This window comes from Ammospiza nelsoni, chromosome 10 (genome assembly GCF_027579445.1).
Source record: "Ammospiza nelsoni isolate bAmmNel1 chromosome 10, bAmmNel1.pri, whole genome shotgun sequence".
Classification (NCBI taxonomy): domain Eukaryota; kingdom Metazoa; phylum Chordata; class Aves; order Passeriformes; family Passerellidae; genus Ammospiza; species Ammospiza nelsoni.
Window position 1 is genome coordinate 6,278,347 of NC_080642.1, and position 21,812 is coordinate 6,300,158.

Consider the following 21,812-nt stretch of genomic DNA (forward strand, 5'->3'; position numbering starts at 1 on the left):
GAGCAACAGAGGTGGTAAATTTAATTTAATAAGATTCTGTGAAAATGTCACTTTCTTGAAGAAGCTGATTAATATCAGTGAAGGTGGAGGATGGGCACCCAAGAAAGCCCTGCTGGATTAACCTGCCACTAGAGCATGCTCCTTGGTCAGCCCAGAGCCCATTTACCCACTCCATTGGAGGGGTTTTTTCCACATTTTTTGATTTATCTTCTCTTGCACTTCTTTTAAACAAAACCTCTATTGCTGTTATACTGGGACTTAGGCCTCAATTTTTAAATTAAAAAAAAAAAAGTAAAAATAATCAAAAGGTTTTTTTCAACAAACAAACAAGTAACTTTTTTTTTTAATGACTGACAAGGGTTTTGCTTGTTTTGATTTTAAACCATATGTAGTTAGGGAAAACAAGACGAAAAAGTAAACTATGTGGTCATAAAAAATACTGATGTGCATTTTATAAACCGAATGTGGCCCATCAGGGAGAGAAGAATTACCCACTTTTAGGAAGTATTGTTTACTGCTGCCTTCCCACTAGACCACCTGTTAATAATATTTGATGTTGTTTTCTTTCTGTGCAATGAGTATGACTATAAATGAGATATTTCAGCTGCTTGCTACAACTTATTCCCTCTAATGCCTCTATTTCAAAGACCATCCAACCAACAAATGACACCAGCCTCACGGCAATGTCCCAAGTGAATGTGCATCTCTGCTGCTCTTCCTTACCCACTGTCATTTCCATAATTCATCCTCTTAACGATTTACCAAGTGCAGAGGATATTTTCAGAGCACATCATGGTGTTCAAAAAGTCTTACAGCTGACTGACTGCCAAGGGCACATGAAGGAAGCAAGAAGTGTGTGCAATTATTTTGGAAACAAGATGCAGAAATTCTCATTCTTTCTATTTGACAGATATTCCAGTTCTTTGGCCTGATCATAATGCATGCTATTTGGCTTCAAGCATTTAAGTTTTATAAGGATTTGCTTACTGAAAAAAATCAAACACAGGAATAATTTTTTCAAAACTGGAAGGCAGAAGTATTTAATTTTTAAAGACTGCCTCTAAGAGTACTGTTTCATGACTGGTGTTGCAGATACTACAGCCAGTATTTTGCATACTCATTACAAATTATGTCTGGAGCTTGCAGCTCTTTTTAAAAAAAAAAAAAAAAAAACAAAACAAAACAAAAAACAACCACCACCCTTCAAAATGTAAGCCACTCAAAAGCACTGTAAAGCTTGTCATCATTCTCATTCCTGAAAATCCTCCATTTTGCCATTTTCAAATTTGGTAAATAAATACATTTTTCTTTTTTTTCCCTTTTCTCCCTTGCCACTCTACACAATCTCCAGCAGCTTTATTTAACACCATCAACCAATATCAGTGTCAGCATTGAGAGCAGAAGGCTGCTCTGTACTTCGTGCCTGCCTCAGAATTCATGACCAGAGATTCACCCTCACCACGCACAGAAAACGAGCAGCCTTCATCTTCCCATTTACCCCCATTAAGTCAGTGCCATCATGTTCTCCCAGGAGAAAAGTGCAGGAGCTGAAACCCTGCAAGCGACAGCAGCCAAGGACGCTCAGAAATGAGGCCTGCCCTTGCTGCTCCTGGACTGTGAAAAGGAAAGCTCCAAACTGCAGGGCAGTGACCATGTGCTGCTGGAGTCTCCCTTCCTTTTGAACAGATATCAGTAGCTGGGATGGAGCACACACCTCAAACTGGGCGTTAATTTGCTTGGAAATGCATGTGAAAATAGTGGGGCTTGTTCCTAAACTGGACCCAAAGCAGGTTGTATCATAATTCTGTCATATCTAATTAAAGTCCATATCACTGATAGAGACTTGCCAGCATAGATACAAACGTCACTTGGCAGCCACAGTGGTTCTCAAACCTGCAGCTGGAACATAGCTCAGGACAGAAAAGTGTAAAAAAGGTACTGATTGAATAGCCTGATTGCTAAAATGTAGAAGATTTTGCTTTGTTTTATAGTGTTGTAACACCTTACTCCAGGGAACCACAGGTTCTTGGATTTCAGAGATCCAATTCAATTGGTACATGGAGTTACCACATCAACACCTCCTGCACTGTCAGGAGACTTGAGCTCAGGTTTGCAGTGCAGATAAGCAAGCAGCATTAATCTAGTCACCATTTATACATAAATTACAATTAACCCCTCCAAATCTTAGCTTTAGAAGTGTCATCACAGAAGATTGTGACTGCACCTGTCATCACCAACAGTAAAAAGGTGGTGCCTGACAAAGTCTTAAATGCAGCTCTTGTAACGTGTCTCTCATCTCCTCAGAGAAAATCATCTTGGGACAGAGGGACTCACAAAACTCTGGTTTGAACAACTCAAACCAGACCTACGCATGCCCACGGTCCTGCTCTGTGGAAAAGATTCTGACAGGGAAATAAGAGTCAATTTTTCTTCAATTTCACAAGCACTGCAGCTGTGTATTGCTTTATAATTTAGTTTATTAAAGGCAACAACTGTCAAAACTATACAAACTAATTTGTTGTGCAGCAATTTTACATTATTGGAATCTTGTTATAATCTGACTAACGCACACGATCGCCTTCTAACCATGCCTATAATTGGGTTCTTGGCTCCACAGGCCTGAAGACAGTAATCCAAAACATCTTCCAATTACGCTGAAAAATATGCATGTTTGTGGGAAGCTACATTACTTAATTTTCAGACTCAATGGGCCTTTAATAATATGAGAGGGGGAGAAAAAATGTTTGTGGAAGGACAATTATTTGTGGTGCTACTCAGAAAATTGTGTGTTCATGTAGGAAAACACCATCTCAAAACCTATAAACACCAAAGCAGCACTAGCAAGATACTTATGGAACATAAGAGAAACTAAAGCAAAAACAGTAAAATATCCATTCAGATGGAAGACTGTATTCCAAGTCTATACATCCAAACCAAACAAGGATCCCAGACATTAAAATAATCCATACTTCAAAACTCATGTTTATATGAGAGTCACTCATGAACTTCACTTGTTTATTTCCAACATATGAATTGTCTATTGCTCCTGCTCAGAACCAGATGTGAAGTTCTTTGAATTTACTGGTAGATCAGAAGCAGCTCAAGACACCAGAACCTTGCACAGGAACCATTGCTTCACATTCTCAGTGTCTGACACTTCCAGTGCATTACCAGGACTGACAGGTAATTTTTAAGATGCCTGAAGTATTGTGACCTATGTTATTTGACAAACATGGTTTACTATTTTTAATACAAAAGGTTAGCAAGTAAATATTACAAGGGCAAGCAGGATTGCCCAGGTGCAGATATGCTTTTTACAGAGGAGAAAACACTGAAGTTGCCACAGAACCAAATAGGTTGGAAAAGACCTCTGAGATCATCAAATCCAACCTACAACATAACACCATGTCAAGACATGAAATAAAAGAGAATTTTTGCAAAATTTAAGTATTAAGAGGGACTTTTTTATTGCTGGAGAACAACAAAGCATCTATAAATCTTGTCAGATTAAGACTGTGTCTTTTGATGGGTTCTCATTATTACATGAGAATCAACAGGACTATATTAAATACTGCCTGCAATAAACATACACAGATAGAAAAGATTCCCTGAGTCACAGGGAACTGAAAATAAAAACATGAACCATCACACAAAAAAGAGTCAGAAAAATATACAGGGACAAAAACTTCAAGACAGCCCCCTGACAGTCACTTCCAACATGCTTCAAACTGACTCTGAAATCAGAGAACTCAAACCTGATGCGTCCTGCAGAGTTTAAACTCTGTGTGCTTCATTTGGCCCCACACACAACCCTGAGCACCACAAGTGCATTACTGGTGTCAGCTCTGTCCTTGGAGCTGGACAAACACTGCCAGCTGCATTTTATCAATGGCTTTTATCAATGGACAACAACCTCAAGCACTTCTTCAAATGGTCTGGATCCCAAGTGATGCCTGGAACAGCAACCTCCCCAGCTAAGATCCCTGCATCTATGACTCAGGATTTTTGGGATTGGTTCTCTGCCCAGAGCTGCCCTCTGCACAGCAAAGTACATAAGAACCAGGAAAAAGAAACTGCCTCCATCCCCCCAAAAAATCAACCAAACTAAAACAAACAAAAACAAATCCCCAAACAAACAAACAAAAGCACTTTGAGATTGCAATCTCTGGATATCTGTAAGAAAATAGGAGGAGGATGCTTGCTCCAAGGGATCTATTCACAGCTGTTTGATTCACAGCAATGGCACTGTGAACTATGCTGGAACATAGAGACAGCTTTGGGGAGACCAAATACAGAAGAGCTCAGCACCTTTGGAAAGGCACAGAAGCTAAAAGCCCCACACAATGTTTCCTCTATCATCAATGCCATGCCCTGCAACAAGCAAACAGCTGCAACTCCCCCCCACACTCTGCAGGGCAGGGCGTTAAAAGGCAGAATGCTGTATATCTGCTTGTTGTCACACACCTGCTGCTAATATGGGCTTTTCCTCACACCTGCTACAAATGCTGAGAAGACCTGAATGCAGCAGATGCAGCTGTGGTTGAAGGAGCATGGGTGCTTCCACCAACAGGTGAGTCCCACAGGTAACTGCAGCAGGGTTTTAATCCAACAGCAGGAAATAGGACACAGCTTAAACCTCCTAGGACAGCAGCTAAATGAGTAATGCAAATTCTAGAGATTGTGGCAAACAATGTTAGTTCCCTGTGAGTTGAGCACTCACAGCAAAGTTATTCACACAAGAGGGATGAGATGCAAAGACAACACACACAAATTCCACAGCTAACAGCCACGGCCCAGATGTCACAGCACTGCTCTATGGAGTTCGGTGGAATACATTTAAAAATGTTTGGCTATGTGACAAAACACGTCTAAAAATATCAGGCATATTGAAGTACAATGAATCTCTCACATAGACTTCCTGTCTTATTATCAATTCAATTAAGAATTCATTAAAAGGACAAGTATCACATATGCTTATTAATTTACAGATGAATGTGAGTGTGAGAGAGAAGGCAGGAGACAGGGGGAATAGGTAGAAGAGACAAAACCCTATGCTGAAGTTTGTCCCATCAGAGCAAACAAAAACATCACCTCTCTTTGGTATAGTAACACACATGCTGTGAGAAGCAATGAGCACTTGAATGCATGTTTTATTCTGATCCCAAAGGATCAAGCCGCCTGTGAGATGCTCCTTCTTCTTTTATTCCTCTTCATTTTGTCTGTGAGCTACACACTTTCAGTGGAAGCCTAAAAACTGCTCTGTATTCTGCTTTAAACAGAGGATACATACAGGAGTGATGCTGATTAGGACTCACAAATGCAGGTGAGTTGTAGACAATGCATCACTGGCATTCCTCTTAGGCCTTGCTTCAAGAGGGAGACTTCCCTCAGTGGTTAAAGTGTTCTTACTTTGAAATTGCCATCCTCAAAAAGTGGGTTTGAAGAACATACTGACTTTGCTATCAATCTTTTGATTGCAAAAGCTGAATGTTACCGAAGCAAAAGTTTCAGAATTAAACATACACGCAAAGGATACACAGCATAGATGAATAATAGATGCCTATAAATAAGCAGAAAAATAGACTTAAAATATCCACATAACTATTAATTACTTATTAATATTAGATCACTGGTCTATTTCCTTTCAAATTAGCCACCCACTAGCAAAATGTCAATTGCAAAACAAGAGACTATATTTATAGTACAACCTACTTTGAGTTTTGAGTGACATGTCAGCCACTGCTCAATTACAATACCCCTTTTGTGTGCCTTCCCAAATTAATACCTCACTTTCATTACAGGCAACTATATGTACAAAAGCCATGCTGGATTTTAATAGCCTTTATTACATCACATAAGCTGGTGCAAACATTTTTCCATCTAGAAGTGTATGCAAAAGAAAATAAAAAGAAGTAGAGTTAAGTAATACACTGGAGTGAAGCTGGGTGGGGCACTGGACACAGTGATGCTAGGAGGAGTAAGTGTCCAGGAGATGGTCATAAGAAATTCCTGGTTTTGTTATTTCCCAGAGAAAAAACAGCTTTTCCAACCAGCAGTGCACCATGAGATGCAATACAACAACCACTCCATCTTTAGGCTGGATTTAAATGGAAGAGTCACCAACAAAGTGGAAAAACACCAATCTCCTCTGGGAAAACGTGGCTGAATTGGGAACTTTGGAAGAGGAGAATTATATTTTTAAAGAATATCACCTATTTCACTGAGTTTGCTCCTCATATAGGTTTTGTGATTTCCCCTGGAAACAGTTCTCCTCCCTTTATCTCTCCAGATGCCCGACACTATCTGCAGAAGAGCAGAAAAAGGAGCATCCTGCAGAGGGTGCTCAGTGGAGATGGAAAGCTGGCAGGAGAAACCCTGCAAAAACACACTGAATTGCCTCAAGCCTTCTGCTGAGAGAGAAGCAGGACTCATTGTTTCAGGTATGCCTGTCACAGAGAGAAAGCAGAAATGGAGACAATTACATAGAAACTGCTCTTGAAACAAGACTAAGGAACACCATCCCATCAACAAGAGGGGACCTGTATTCATGTCTCAGTGGATAATAATCCATTTTTACAGTTGTACAGCAGAATAATTTGGAATACTCAGAAATGTTGGAAAGACAGATTTGAAGAGAAACACAGAAATCATTGCTGCTCAGTTTTTCTCTTTGTATAAAATCACATCACTTCCCATCAGCTTGCAGGAGCACACTCCTAATAATGCCATTTACAGAACTTCGTTCTACAGCTAACTTTGAATCTTGAAGAAAAAAAATTTAAAAATTCATCCTGCTAGCCTTAAGATTTACATAAAACCAGGAGGCCTATGCCAGCTGTTTAATTTCTCATGTATTTATACAAACCAAAGTACTTGTACAAAGAAATCAATTAGAGCTGTAACTAATATTGCACGTTGCCAATTCACCTTTAACTCCAAGGGGAGTGAAGAGAATCCTGAGTTATTAAGATCATCATTTGCTGTCAGGGAACAGGATTGTCTGTGGTTTTCCATTTCCTAAATTATTTTTTTTTATCCTAAAATTCACTCTAACACTATAACTATTAAAAACTGGAAGAAAAAAGTAAGGAAAAAGCAAACAAAATCTGCAAGAAATAAATACAAAGCTAGCTGGGATCCAGAGCCACTTCCATCATGTGGGCAATTGTTATATCCATTGTACACTTTATTTTTTCTAATAAATGCCACAATTGTAAGCAAAAAAGCTGCAAGGTACTCAAAAAGAAGGTAAAAAAGAAGACATGAATGTGGTTTCATCCATCCCCTGATAGGTTTTTTTCTTTATATATACTAAAAATATTTAAACCTTAAGGAAATAATTTTAAAATGTTCAGGATTAGAGTGGGCTTGACCAGCTAAGTAAAAGTCTCCATTATCAGCAAATTTCACTCCAGCAACAGCTGTAGGAATCCACATGTCTTACAGTTATGAATAAAAACTGGAGGCCAACAATCAAGAACCAGTTTTGCCTCTGTAGCTGTAACACCAGAACCACCCTCACACCACTCCTGCTTTATATAAAACCACACCAAGTCAAGTTCATATCTTCTGATTTTTCTCCTATTCCAAATAATTTTACTTGCAACACTCATATTAAAACTTGGAAACACTATCAGCAGTGGGAAAACATTATTTTCTTTTTTTTTTTTTTTCTGTTACACTTACCCTAGGCAAAACTAGCTTTACAGAGGCAAGGACATGTGACATCATTTTTTACGATGATTCAATTTAATCTTAAATAGAAATAGAGACAGAATTTTGAGATTTGGGCATGTTATGGAGATTAAAACAAGTGGTTTGCTACTTAAGTTCTACCTCATACAGATCACTCAAAAAATCCACACCAAAATTTTCTTCAAATCACGGGGGGGAAAAAAAGAAAAAAATCAAGCAAACAATGAACACTTCACCCCTTTTGCTGATAGATGAACACCCTTTTGTAAATAATACATTTTCAGGCTGCTATTATGTAGCCCACAGGTTGCATGACACTGCTGAGGGAATGAATTTCCACCAGACAAACCACAGACTCCACAGTCAGCCTAAGGTGGATCTCCTGGTAAGAGGATTCTCTCTCCAAGATGCCACAGAAGCTGCCTTTCCGCTGAATTTAACCTAATTAATTGAAATTATTGTCACTGACTATCCCGTTATATAACCACAGGAACAATAAATCCTTTGCCATCGTGCTCTGCACCTGAATTGCAGCTGAGAAAAGAGCAAAATCCAATGACCCTGTGCACCACAGCATGAAAAGCAGCCAGGGTTATTCCTGAACACAACCTCTGGAAAACACGTGGGGTACAGGGAATGGAAGGCAGAGGCACAAGGATGAGCCAGCACCGTCAACTGATCACGGACTTGAACTTCAGCTAGAAAAGCTACTCAGAATATACTGAAAAAATGTTATTTTCTGCCTCAGGTCATGCGAACTGGTCTGTGTGTTCAGCATAGCAATGCTGGGATGAGAAGAGGCTCACTGTAGATATGCCACAAGATATTGAAAAACAAAAATAGCTCATTTTGTCATGAAGAACACTGAGAGCACTTGTAAGCAGTTGAAGGTTTGTGGGGCTTTCTAAGCCTGTCATACTTTAAGGTTTATATATATATAATATAGTTTTAGAAATGCTTTGAAAACTTAATAGCAGATCTGTTGTTGTTCGCTTTTATATAAAGAAGCAAACTGTTTAAGCATTAACTACCCTTGACAATGCAATTAAATCCTGACCCATTTTCTAGACACAAATGACCTGCATTTTTCACAGCACAGCTGTATGTAACCAAATTCATCTCTATTTACCCTATCCCTCAATTCCATTTGTAATTCTGAAATATGAGGAAAAAAAACAAAATAAAACAAAAGGGTACCAGAAATCAGTGCCTGGGAGGAAAACAAGCAGGTACCGTGCAGAGGAGGGGTGGCTACCCCCTCAGCTGTGATTCCATGACTTGTAGAGAAGGAAAAGTCAAACAAGTCTATGTGCAAAGTTTTTATCACTGTTCTGCACTCTAAAACAGACAGCGAGTGAATTACAAGGCTGCAAATCCAGGATTATATAAAACCAAAAAACCTCTGGCAGTCATCATCTTTACTACTGAGTATAAATCACAAAATGCACTGATAGAACCCTTGTAAAATCTCTGATGTGGTTTTACACACACTTGGATAAAATGGAGTGGTACAAAAACATCTACAAAACACACAGGCAATTAAAAAGCAACACATGATACAAAAGACTTAACTATTTCATTTAGAATGTTGCTGTTCTACTTCAGGTACATCTCTCTCTGCTCAAGGAACCTTCACAACAACTCAAACCAGAGGTAATGAACATTATTATTACCACCATTTATTTTAATAATCACATCATCCAAAAGATCTCTTTTTAAGATGGGGCCCCCATGGTGCCAAGGTTGCATAAACAGGTAGGACTTCGTTCCTGTGCTGAAGAGATGTAATCTCACCAGACAAGGTCAATAAACAACACCAAAGGTCAACAACAAAGGCTCCTGTCCAGGACTTTTGTTTTGTTTTAACATATATTAGGCCATCTGCTACTCTCTCTTATGGACCAAGATCCTCCGGGTCTGTCCTCCTAGCACACCCATTAAAAAGAAAAAAAAATATTTCCTCTTCTGTGGGAGACAAAATATAATGAAGAGTTTTTGATGATAATGGAAGTGCTGAGAGGTAACACAGCTTTTCTAGAAATTCCTGGAAGTGCCGGTCACTACTGTGTCTTAAGATAAATACAACATTGAATATTGTCATCTTTATCTAAATTCAGTAACTTCTCTGGCCAGTGGAATGAAATATTTTTAGCATCGAATGAGGATTAAATGCTAGCCCTTGGTTTATTTTAGAAAAATAGCTCGATAAAGAGCTGTGTAACAAGTCAAATTGTGTCTGGAAAAAACCAACAATACAGAGCTAGCAGTGAGGGAATGGGATTCTCTTGTTTTCTAACCATATTTCTACCCAGCCTCCTCCAGGCAGGTCCTTGCTCAGCCCCAGGGAGCCCAGCAGAAACTCAGGCACTGAGCTGCACCAGAGCTGAGCCAGCAGGGAAGTGATTTGCAGGAGCAGGCTGAGAGAGGGAAGGTAAAAGCATCACAGCAAAAGGCACTTTTTTCTGTTCTTGGCTCTGGCTGTTGGGCTGAGTTAGGGAATGCCTTATTAAACTACATTCTGAAGCTCTAGAAATTTGCAGCCATTATCCTAGTGTGAGGCAAAACCTTACACAGCCACTTCTGCCTGGCTACGATTCTTTCTTCACTCAGCAAATATTGAGTAGGTTTAAGGTTCCCAAAACAAATTATTTTTTTCCTAGGTGTTACTGAAACAATCCATGCAGCTTGCTTAGATTTGACTCAAAGTGATAAACAGATGCATTTCCTACAGTGAAGACCATGCTTTACAGATCCTACAATCCTTCTGTACTAAGATAAAATGAGAGAAGGAAAAAGAAGCAAAACCCCTACTTCAAAATGCTGCATTTTGGAGGATTTTATGGCATTCACACATTACAACGGAAACAATTGTCCCCCTCCCCCTTTTCAGTATATTCCTTTCCATTTAACCCAAGATGTCTGTCATGAAATCCTCCTAAGAATTCATAGCAAGTTAGGGAACACTCTGCTTTTTGACAAATCCTCTATACTTAAGGAATGCAAGTGTTTCCTTCACCCAATTCTTCAACTAAGCTTCCTAATTATAGCACTCTTACAGGATTTCAGCATGTGCTGGCAGAGGCTCTGTGTATCACACTGAATTTAAAGCTGAGGTAGCCACAAAACTGCTCTTCAAACCCCCTAAAGCCACGCACATGGCAAGGCTGCACTGGCATTTCTCAGCCCTGACACAGTGTGCAGCGAGCTGCTGGTGGAATTGAGCCACATCATCTTCCCAAGTGTCCTAAATGCTGCTCAGCTCCCATAAACTGTCCAAGGGAGGGCTGTGGATTCACCCACTTCCCAAACAGGTCCTTTTTCAGCTGACCTCCATGTGATTTTTCAACTGACCTCTTGGCAATTTTCATGGGTGTAGCCAGAGAGATGCATGAGGCAAAGCTGGATTTATTTTAAATAAATAATTTCTCTGGCATGAATTAATTTTGCTGTGGATACAGCAAATACACAAATGCCATGCTGCCAGGGCAAGAGAGTAAGGAAGGAAGTGTGTTACTCTGTGACCCAGATCTCCTCCTGGGATGCCCCAGTTCCTTTCCCTATCCAGAACACTCCAAACCTACAAACTACTGTGGGTTTTTCACCAGATGACTGACGAGTCACAAAAAAATATGTGGAACAATTGACTTCACTTAAGCTGCAATGCTTTTTTCTTCAAAAGCAAGCACAGAGGTTCCTAACTTATGAGTCCTGCACAGCTGACATCTTTTTAAGTTGATGTCACCAATCACAGCTGTAACTTGGCACTTCTAGTAGCACTCTGCTCAAGATTTGCCTTTCCTGATGTTTCTCCATTCCTGCACTTGCAAAACGTCCCACATCTATCTTGGGGTAACAACAGAACCTCAGGAACCCTAAAAAATGACTATTTTTTCCCCAGAGGTTTGCTATGTATAGATGCCACGAGTTCTTTTCAGAATGATTTAGAATTTGCGCACATAACACTCCTTTTTCAAAGCATAAATTTAAAGATTTACGTAACGGATTAAATTGTCTTCCAAATTGTCAGACAAAAAATGAGTTCAGGCCTTGCTTATGTGCTTCTGAATTTGCTGAACTATAATGTTTCTGATCATTGCACTGTTTTCTCTCAGGCTACAGTTGCTGCCCCACATCTAACCCGGATATTCAGACATCAGGATTAAGATATTTCAGAGGATCACATGTAACACTCCTTCCTCTTCCAAATATGCCACAATCCACATCCTGCTGTGGACAGACTGAAAAGCAGTCTGATGAAAATGGGAAGCTTTCACAGAGACAGTCCAAATGCAAGTCAACCTCGACAGGGTAAACCCTGCGACTGCTTTGACATGGGCATTTTGAAAGAAAAAATTAAAAAAAAAAAATCAGTAGTTTATGTAGTTTGCATTATGTTGAAAAGGAAATTCTATATGGACCACCATGGAGACACGTGTGAATAAAAAACCCACAAGTCACCAAACAAAAAAAAAAAAAAAAAAACCAGAACAAAGTGGCAACAGTTGTTCCTGCAGGCAATGAGGAGGCCAATCTGCTGAGACATTTCTGTCAGCTCCAGCAAAAGGGATGTTAAAACAAAACTGGATGGGGCAGTGGAAGCAACTTTGCTCCACAACAGCCTATTCACCACAGCTCCCAGTCTGAGTCAAGAACTGGGACGTGCAAGAGTCTGCTCACCAACTGGGGAGGACTTTGGAACAGGAACCTCATAAACTGCAGCAGCATAGGAAAAACCTTAATAATAACTAAAACTGAACGGTTCAGCAAAAAAGGATTTTGTTTTTAGAAAAAGTTAAACATAAAAGAAGCCAGGAATTAGGCCAGTGGAAAGGTATGCCAACAATCTATTCTAAGCTGCATTTCCAGTCACAAATTCAAACACAGAGCAGTTACTTGCTCATCATAAGTAGTATGAGATGTGTACAAGAAAAAGCAGCAATGATCCTGCTTAAAGAGCAGCACATCACCTTGGGGTATCAATGGTAGGAAATATTAAATTGTATTTTATCTTCTATTTAGAGCAAAACCCCAGCATCCCTAATGTGGTTTCCATTTGCTATTTACATAATTAAGTCACCTCCTCACAGTTCAGATACCCTTACTTACTACTCAGGTTACTTCCAATTTCCAGATGGTCAGTCTCCAGAAAACACTATCTGAGCTTCAGCCACTTCTTGATTAAATCTATTCTGATGGCTTATTAGTAGAATAATTTATCAGCTGTTAAAAGAATATTGTTACAAATTCATTTTCTATGTAAATAAGGTTCCATGAATTAGGAGGGAATTCCAGCCTTTTCAAATTCATTTTAATGTGAAATGCTGACATCAAGTTGTAACTTTGTTTGATTATTTTTCCTGTTTATGTTATTAGCAACCAGTTTTTCTGGCACTCTTTCCTGTTCCAGTTCAATCACTCGGTTGAATTACTTGAACTTCTGCTGAACTGCACCAAAAAAAGGAAAATTAACTAATGCCTCATTTGATCTTGTGACCATAAAACTTGTGTTTTCATTCCCTCTTTAACCTTTGACCATCTATTTTCCCCTTAATTTGTGTGTTATGTACCTGATAGTTTTAAAATTGTTTCTTTTATTCATGGAAAAAGACTCTGCTCTGATGGTTGATCTGCCCTCTGTTCATTTTAACCACCAGTGACTTTATTCTGGATTCTCTTCAGTAAGCACACACTCAAAATCACTTCTTCATAGCCCATCATGTATATGTAATTTGGCTTACTGTATGCCCTTTACCAGAAGTGCATGGCTGTTCTCATAAAAAGTGTCAACTAAGCTAGAAGAGAAAACAAGTTACAAGAGAATGAAATGGCTCATTTTATAAAAGCTCCTTTGCCAGTTTCACAGAATCAGCTGAGTTGGAAGAGACCAACAAGGGTCATTGAGTCCAACTCCTTGCCCTGCACAGAACCATTCCCAAATCACAGCACATGCCCCGTTTATTACTTTATTCAAATCCTCTCCTTTTCACATTGTTATGATGGACTTGAATTTAACTCATGCCACTGGACTTAGCTTTTTTTTTAAACAGTTGTTAAACACCTGAACACAGGATAAAACATTTTTAAAACACATGTAGACTGCAATAAAATATGGTCCAGCTACAGCCCAAAGAAATTAGGTGAAAGGGGAAGATTTCATGAATATCATTAATGAGGTCAAAGATTCCAATTATGGCTCACATTTGACATCAATACCCTCCATTTGTGTGAATATTAAATTCATGGATGCCAATCCTACGTGCATATGCTCAGTATGGGATTCAAATCCCTTGTCTTGAATAGTTTCTTATATTTGTTCACTAAATTACAGTAAGAATGTCACAAGTGACCTTTATTTACAAATATGGGTGCAGTAACACACTGACTACAATTTTTGCTTCTAATCACTGGGTGAACTAAAGGCTTGGAAAGCAAATACAGGCTTCCAACCATGCCATCCATGCTGATGGCCACACAGGGTCCTGGTTTTTGAAGGCCAGCAGGTCTCTGTTTCTCCTGAGTAAATAAAAGTCAGCATCAGCAGTGTCACTCCACACAGCCTGCAGACTTCCTATTGTTCTGCAGCAATATTCATTATCTCCCAGCATCAGCACTGCTGAAACTAAGGGCAGCCTTTACTTTTGTTAACTTGAACTAACATCAACTTTCTGTTGACAAGAAGGAAACCAGGATCAAGGCCTGATGATACAAGTGACACATTGACATGGTCTCCTGTGAAATCAGCCTTGCTCTTCTGCAGATGGCAGCACTCACGTGCTGGGACACAAAAGAGCCTGTCCTTGTGTCTTCTCTGAAATATCCTACTACATGTACACACAAAAGCCAGTTCAATTTTTTAACCATGCAACAAACTTTGACAATGTTGAGAAGACTTTACACTGTATTTCTAATTCTTTCATATAATAAAGCAGGAAAAGGGTAATTTCAGGTTATGCAACTTCACCATGGGCATATGGCAGTGAACCCAGAACACAAACACAAAATCTCCCTCTCCTCTAAAGCAGATGGCATGCTGATCAAGTAAGATATAATCTAATGCTAACTGCACTACTATTATCTATTGAACCAACACCAGTAAAAAGCAGTGACGACAGAAAAAACCTAAGGCAGGGGAGGTAAAGCAGAGGAAAACAATGAAAAAAACCAGACTAAGCCAGCTGTAAGAGAAGACAGCCCATTGCAGAAGAAACAGCCTCTTTTCAGATATATTTGAGATTTAAAACCTAGAAATGGCAGTAGATAAGGAATAGCAATGGCCCTCACCCTGTTTTAGAAGATGTTCCTCTAGCTTGAGATACTGGCCCAGTTCCCTTTGCTCTTGCACTGCACTGGGCACCTGCCAGGGGCTAAATATCCCAGCTGCTTAGATAATTACATATTTATGATTTTGCCGAGAGTTCTTAGTCAAAGCTTATTTTTGAACTGTAAAATGCTTAGAGAAACAGCAGAGAAAGTTCTCTGACAAATGCTACTTCAAAACAGAGCCAACACTTCAATTTTTTTAAAGGACGTTCATTTCCGTTTCAGTTGATTCATTCAGTGGTAAACTTTAATGGCAGAAATAGGAGAGAAGGGGTGTTTTCCCTCAGTCAGAAAGGGATCTTGCTAGTGTGTTTAACTTGTTCTCTATAAAGAAACAGAAAATTCAAAAACCCTTCCAAAACTATTCAGAATAGAGTACATACAATTTTTAACGCTTACCACAGTCTGCACCCTATCACATGATGGAACTTTTCTTTTGTATCACATTATCAGCAGTATTTCCTCTTCCACACATAAACCACTAGATTAGCTAATTCACACTGATCCAATAAATAGAACTGAATAGAACTAATGTATGAACATTTTGAAATATAACTGTTTAGCCACAACCAATTATCACACAAAATACATTGCACTTCACCTTCCCTCATTGATAACAGCAACCACTGATTTCAGAAGGAGCAAAACAGTCCAAAATTTTTATGCTGTCGATTATTTGAAACTATTTCAGAACCTGCTAGAAATATTTTTTTCCTTTTAAGGCTACACTCCATAAACTGTACAACCAACAGCCTCAACAATAAATTTCACGAGCACTTTTAGGCCCTACTGCTCAATGTGCTTTCAAGCTTGGTTAGCTTTATGCATGCAAGAACTCCTTATTTATATTGCAAAAGAACTACTCCTACACTAAAAGTTACATGCAGGCACATGCATTTGTATTTCATAGAATAAGGGCCTTAGTCTTGCAGGGTTATTTATTTTGAATCAACTATTCTAGGTTATTGAGGGCAACATCTTTAGTCCTGTCAAGTTTCATAAACTGTGGAAAGCAGGGGTCCCTGCTGTCAGTATGACAACCAACCTTCAGCTGCACCGCCTTACAAAGAGCTGCTCATCTGCAGATGCTCATTTTATACACCTCTGGCTGAGAGATGCCATTCAGCTCCTCTTGAAACAAAGCCAGTTTTGCAATTCCAGTGCAAAAACCTGGGAGCTAGAGGCACAGACCTCCAGCTGCCCTTGGCAGGAGCCAGCAGAGACAAGGCTTCCACACCAAACCCAGCTCTCCAGCTCATATTCCCTCCCTCGGTTGTGTTCCTTTGCATGGAGGCATTTCAACATAGTGGCCTGGCAGATCAGTACTTGGATGGGTTTAGCTGCTGGAGAAGCATGGGCTAATAGTTAAATCCATTTATTCATTTACCTGTCTTCTAAGGAGTGTGAAGGTCACAGGACTACCTGAAGGCACCACAAAGACATTTGAATTAAAAATGACTCGCTGCAGTCTTGGGGAAATTTTTGCAGACATCTTCCAGTGCCTTCACTTTACTCATTATCCCCAGCTCCTCCAAGCCCTCCTGCTGTTTCTGAGCTAAATCTCCTGTACGTAATTACACTGAAATGTTGCACCCGTGGATTTGCTGGCCCAAGAGACCCAATGCCTGCAGAGCTGTTCTATCCCATCTCTTATGAGTAGGAACAGTTGACATAACACACAATAGGTGTGTTACACCCTCATACACAGTATAATGTGTTCACCTAGAAGTAGGCAGCACTGAAAAGAATGGATGTAAATCACCTACTTGGTATTCCCCCCAAGACTGTGAGGACATGCCTTAGCTGTTGATGACTCTGCTTGCCTGGGGACTGGGTAATTTTGTGCTCACTGCCTATCCTCAGACTTTACCTGTGCCAGCTTGTAATAAACAATAACATTCTCTATTCTCTCCTGCATGAGACCTTTTTAACTGATCAGTGTGTTGATCTTTGCCAAACCACCCATGTAAAGGCTTAGAACCTGGACAGCGTGTTTTCCAGGATGCCTGTGAGAAGGCCAGCACATGGCCCAGCTTGAGTCCTTCCCAGCCTTTCTGGTTACCTCTGCCAAATTAAACCCATCCCAATAAGCTGCCACAGGACAGTCACAAACTGGTAGCTCCCAGCTTTCTGTAAGCTCCTGGGTTTTGCACAGTCCATTCTGTATTTCTAAATTTAGATATACACCTATATGTGTGTATAAATACATGCACAGATAAGCACATTCCTATATTCCCACATTATTTATGTGAACACACAAACCTGCTTCAATGACTCGCAAAGGCAGAAAGGCAAACTGGTTTGCTTCCAAAACTCACAAAAAAGCAAGACACAATGGAAAATCTTTCTTGGGTAAGCTACAAGTTCCATCACATAATAAGAAAATGTATTTGCTAAAGCCCTTGTTGAAATCCTGATGTCATCATTTGCTTAGATCAAAGATCCAAGACTTCAAACTTTTATTTCCGACACATTAATTCTTGTGACCACAGAGTAAGTTCCCAGTTATCAGCCTCTAAATGAACCTTCAAAATCCTAGAAAAGTAGCATTAGACACTTACTTTCCTGCAATTACCAGGCCTTTTTCATTAAGCCTTTGCATCTTTCCTTTGACATTGTGAGGAACATTAAATTTGGCTGGAAAAATGGGAAGGAGAACTTACACCCACTGAACACAGCCTTGCTATATCACATTATCAATATTGAATTTTCTAAAGAATTGCCAACAACGACAATAATTTTTAAAGAGTAACTAAGATTTTACCTTATTTGGTTTATCAGTTAACATATACATACTACATGTACGCATATCATAACATAATACAATGCAAAAAAAAAAACTTCTTTTAATTACCTTGAAAATTGAAAATCTAAGAAAAGAACAGAAGAGGATGGAGTATGTGTAAATTGTTTTGGGTGTTTTTACTACTAAGAAATGGAACTGACAATCAGGATTTAAACATGACCAAAAATGCTACAACCATTTCTCAAGGGAATCAGAAATTAATTTCTTATTCAAATATATGTGTTGAATGTGGGCAACCATGGTTAAAGCAAAGTCCTTCTGGGGGATGTACAAAACCTGCTTTCTTCAGTGACCTCTGGTCTACAATTTGTTTACACACAGCAAAGAGAAAAACATAATAAAAACCTCTAAAAGTCTCTTTTACTGTACAGGTTTAGTTACAATTAATTTGGGGATGGTAAAAATGTGTCTAGCTTGTCTCTTAAATCTACATTCAAACTATCTCAAAGTTAATCAGAGGTGAGTAATGGCTTAGAAATCTCTTGAATAATAAAGTATAACAACTTATAGCACAAAAACAGCCCTCAAAGACAAGAGTGGGGAGTACTTCACTTCATTGCAAGTAACAGCTGAGTATGTTTTATGATCACTGTAACAACTACCATGCCCTTGAGACTGTGCAATTCTGAATTTCTAATATAATTTGTAGGGGGAAAATTAGGACAAAATGCAGTAACATTTCAAGTACAGTCTCACAGTATTTTAAAATTTTATGAAGTATAAGGGCTAGGTTAATATGAAATGAGTCATGTTTTTAAGAGAGGCAGTAATACAGATCAGTATCTTAAATCATAACTAAAATAACACGCAACCACTACAAAATAAAAAGAAATCAGAGCAGCTTTTTGCTGGAAAAAGGTAACAACAACAACAATGAAGATTTAACAATACTAGAAAAGGCTGAGAGCACTGCTCATTTCAGGACCAAGAAGTTAAAATACTAGTCTGAGTGACCAGGTAAACACTATTATTTCTCACTCAACAAATCCATTCCCACCTGAAGTTCATCTCAAATTAATATAAACTTTACTCGTATAAACTCTGAGCCTAAAAACCAGATTATTAAACAACATACATCCTTGGTGCAGATCTTCTGATTTCAGAGGTATATCTGCTTTACTTTGTGACAAATATATTACATTTCACTCCATGATGTCTTTGGGAGTTCACAGAATTGCTCACTACCTCAAAGTGAAGGAGTTACATCCAAGCAAACTCTCTTTGAGCATCATTTTTCCTCACAGGGCAAAGACAGTGGAGTTGCAAAGGTATAAACAAGTGAGGCTGTAATTGATTTACATATTCTTTAGATCCATTTCTACATGCAAACCAATGGAAGTCAGCTCAGCTCTCAATCCAAAATTGAGTTTTCAAAGCAAGTGGTTCAAAACATTATCCCTTTAACTTCTGTACTGAGCACAACAAGAGAGAGAGGCTTTAAATACAGAATTCACACTGGCACTTTATGCATTTAATTCTTAAGGCTAATGCTGAAGATGCTACTCTTGTACACCTCAACTGTGACAACATAAGATACCAAAATTGCTAAAAAAGAGGTTGTCTGATCAAAGCTGAAGCAGCAAGTTCCAGTCCTTCCCTTCAGGCCTCAGCTCTGCTTTCCATGTGCACAGCTATCAGGAAGCACCAGCAAACCATAAGGATAGCCTGGAAATATGAATTTGCAGCAGTCTGCAACACTAACATTCAGAGATGGAATAAGAAGATTGCCTTTTTCTACAGAAGATTTTAACTTCACTGGTCCTACACTGCCAAATGGGCTGAAGTTAAAATACACCTGACCGTGCAGAGCTGGTCTTGGTTTTTTATTTCTGTTAGTATTGAAACAAACTGCAGAGAGCACCCAAGTGGGGGCAACAGAACCTTGAGCTTGGCTACAGCTCACCCCAAACAGGCTCTTGGCCAAAAGAGGAAGCAACACCAGTTACCAACAGGATGAGCTATGTTACTGTCGAGTCACACTTCTCACTTCAAAATTAACATGCTGCCCTACTTTCCACAGGACAAAACCAGGTGCAATTGTAATATTTCTGTCAAACAGCATAATGGTCTAGATGTTCCTTAAAAAATGAAAATAATCCACTTGAATAGTAAAAAATAGTTATTCTAAATACACTGTTTGCAGTGTAAGCCTGCTAATGGCAGGTGTGCAGAGAAAAACCACACCACCTTTAGTCAATTAAAAACGTACTTACCATTGGCAGTGCATTGATATGCAGAAGTTTTCCTTTCGGGTGCCTCTTGCCACAGAAGGGTGATGCTGACAGAAAAATAAGGAGACAAAATAGGAAATGTTAGTATTTATTATCTTGAAACCACAGGTACTGACACCTAAATATTTTGAAAAGCTCCAAACAAAAATCAACATTCCAATGGTATGACTTCCAAAATGGTTACATTCACTGTAAAGCAGTAAAAGAAAAATCTGTTTTCCCAACACATCTTGCACTAAATAACTCAATTTATGTACACAGGTGTGCCCATGAGCCCAAAGAGTTACCAACTCCTGCAGTGACCTCAGTAATTAAAGAAAACAACCAGCTCACACTAATTGCTAGCAATGCTTGACAACATGTAAATAACATAAATCTTCCTAGTGCAAAATTCAAGAGAACTCTTGTCCACCTTTAAAACCCAAACAAAAACATAATCTAAACAAATCCACACTCTCCTACATTTCAGTAATTTTCTTTAGACATCAATAGTAATTTTATGCACCCTACAATAAAATAACTAAGCGTGAGCACACAGCTTTTGATGTCCAAATATGAGGTAACTCCATCCCCTACAACATCCATTTTTATTCAGCAGTGACAAATGATTTTTATCCACACTAATATCCCTGAGTGGTTGCCCTCCATACAAATACTTGCCAGATGACTTTTCTTTAGGACATAATCTAATCACCCACTCAAAGAGCAGGAAGGGTGACAGATGGACATGGGTGACTAATGAAGTATTACCAGACTATTTTTAGATTAAATTCTTTACCAAGCATCTGCAACCTGTGGTCAAAAAACTTTTACTATGAGTAAAGAGTAACTATACTTTGTGGGACTCATGATTAACACAAGGTTCTCACGTGCAACTTTCAACCAGCAGGAAATCGTTCATTATAGAGCCATTTTTGGACCCAGCCCAAAAAAAAAAAAAAAAAAAAAAAAAAAAAAAAGAAAAGAAAAGAAAATGGCTGCACCATTTGGGCTTATTTTATTCTTAGAAGATCCCACAAGGCAGGCAGTATCACCTTCACAGTGCAAGCAAGAGGCACTGCAGAGGATGCTGAGTAATGCAGGAATGCTGGGAATTGAAAGAATTTGCAAACATGCTCTTATTTCCTTGCTTAGTTGTACTTGTGCTGCAGAAAATATGTAAATAGGCTGAGTGAAACTCCACTCCTCAAGAGGTACAGTACCCTATGCAAGGCTACTCAGAAAGTTTTTTTTTCCCACAGCCAGAGCTGCTGACCAGCTGAGAAGAGAAAGCTTTAACACCTACTCTATAGACCCCATTAAAACAGTATTTGCTTATAACGAGAGTTTTCCTTAAAACAGCAACTAACCAAGATTCTCTTGAGAACAATCTAAATCGTGGTAAAAGCTGTGTGCAGAGAAAGGCAGAGGAGGACCCTGCTTCTGAGTGTGACGCTTGGTTCGGGTTATTCCATTTGGGAAGGAACATTGCAAACACAAAGAAAGGCATGATTGCACAGACATAAACCATTTTCCTCAAGGAAAAAAAGGCTTTCTTCAGTACACACTGCCCAAACTGTCTCCTTCCAACACCTCTTTGCCCTTGTGCAATCTCGAGTGCAGTACTTATCATCGAAGCCAGAGAGGGAAACCTTTCTGCCTGATCCGTGGAAGAGGCTTCTTGTCCTTTGCTTTACATCTAAACAGGGCAGTGACACGGAAAGAAGCTGGAAGCAAAGACTCAAGAGAGCAGAGAATTAGAAAAGAAAGGGTTCACTGAC

General features: G+C 39.2%; 1 protein-coding gene across 2 annotated transcripts in view; it reads right to left on the reverse strand.

The window, feature by feature from the left end:
- Nucleotides 1-21,812, reverse strand: part of TBL1XR1 (TBL1X/Y related 1) — a 108,471-nt gene that overhangs the window by 41,283 nt on the left and 45,376 nt on the right. For both annotated transcript variants that reach the window (XM_059478829.1, XM_059478828.1), the window contains exon 2: nucleotides 20,035-20,099. The gene's annotated coding sequence lies outside the window, so the exon portion shown is untranslated. The remainder of the gene's footprint in view (nucleotides 1-20,034; nucleotides 20,100-21,812) is intronic.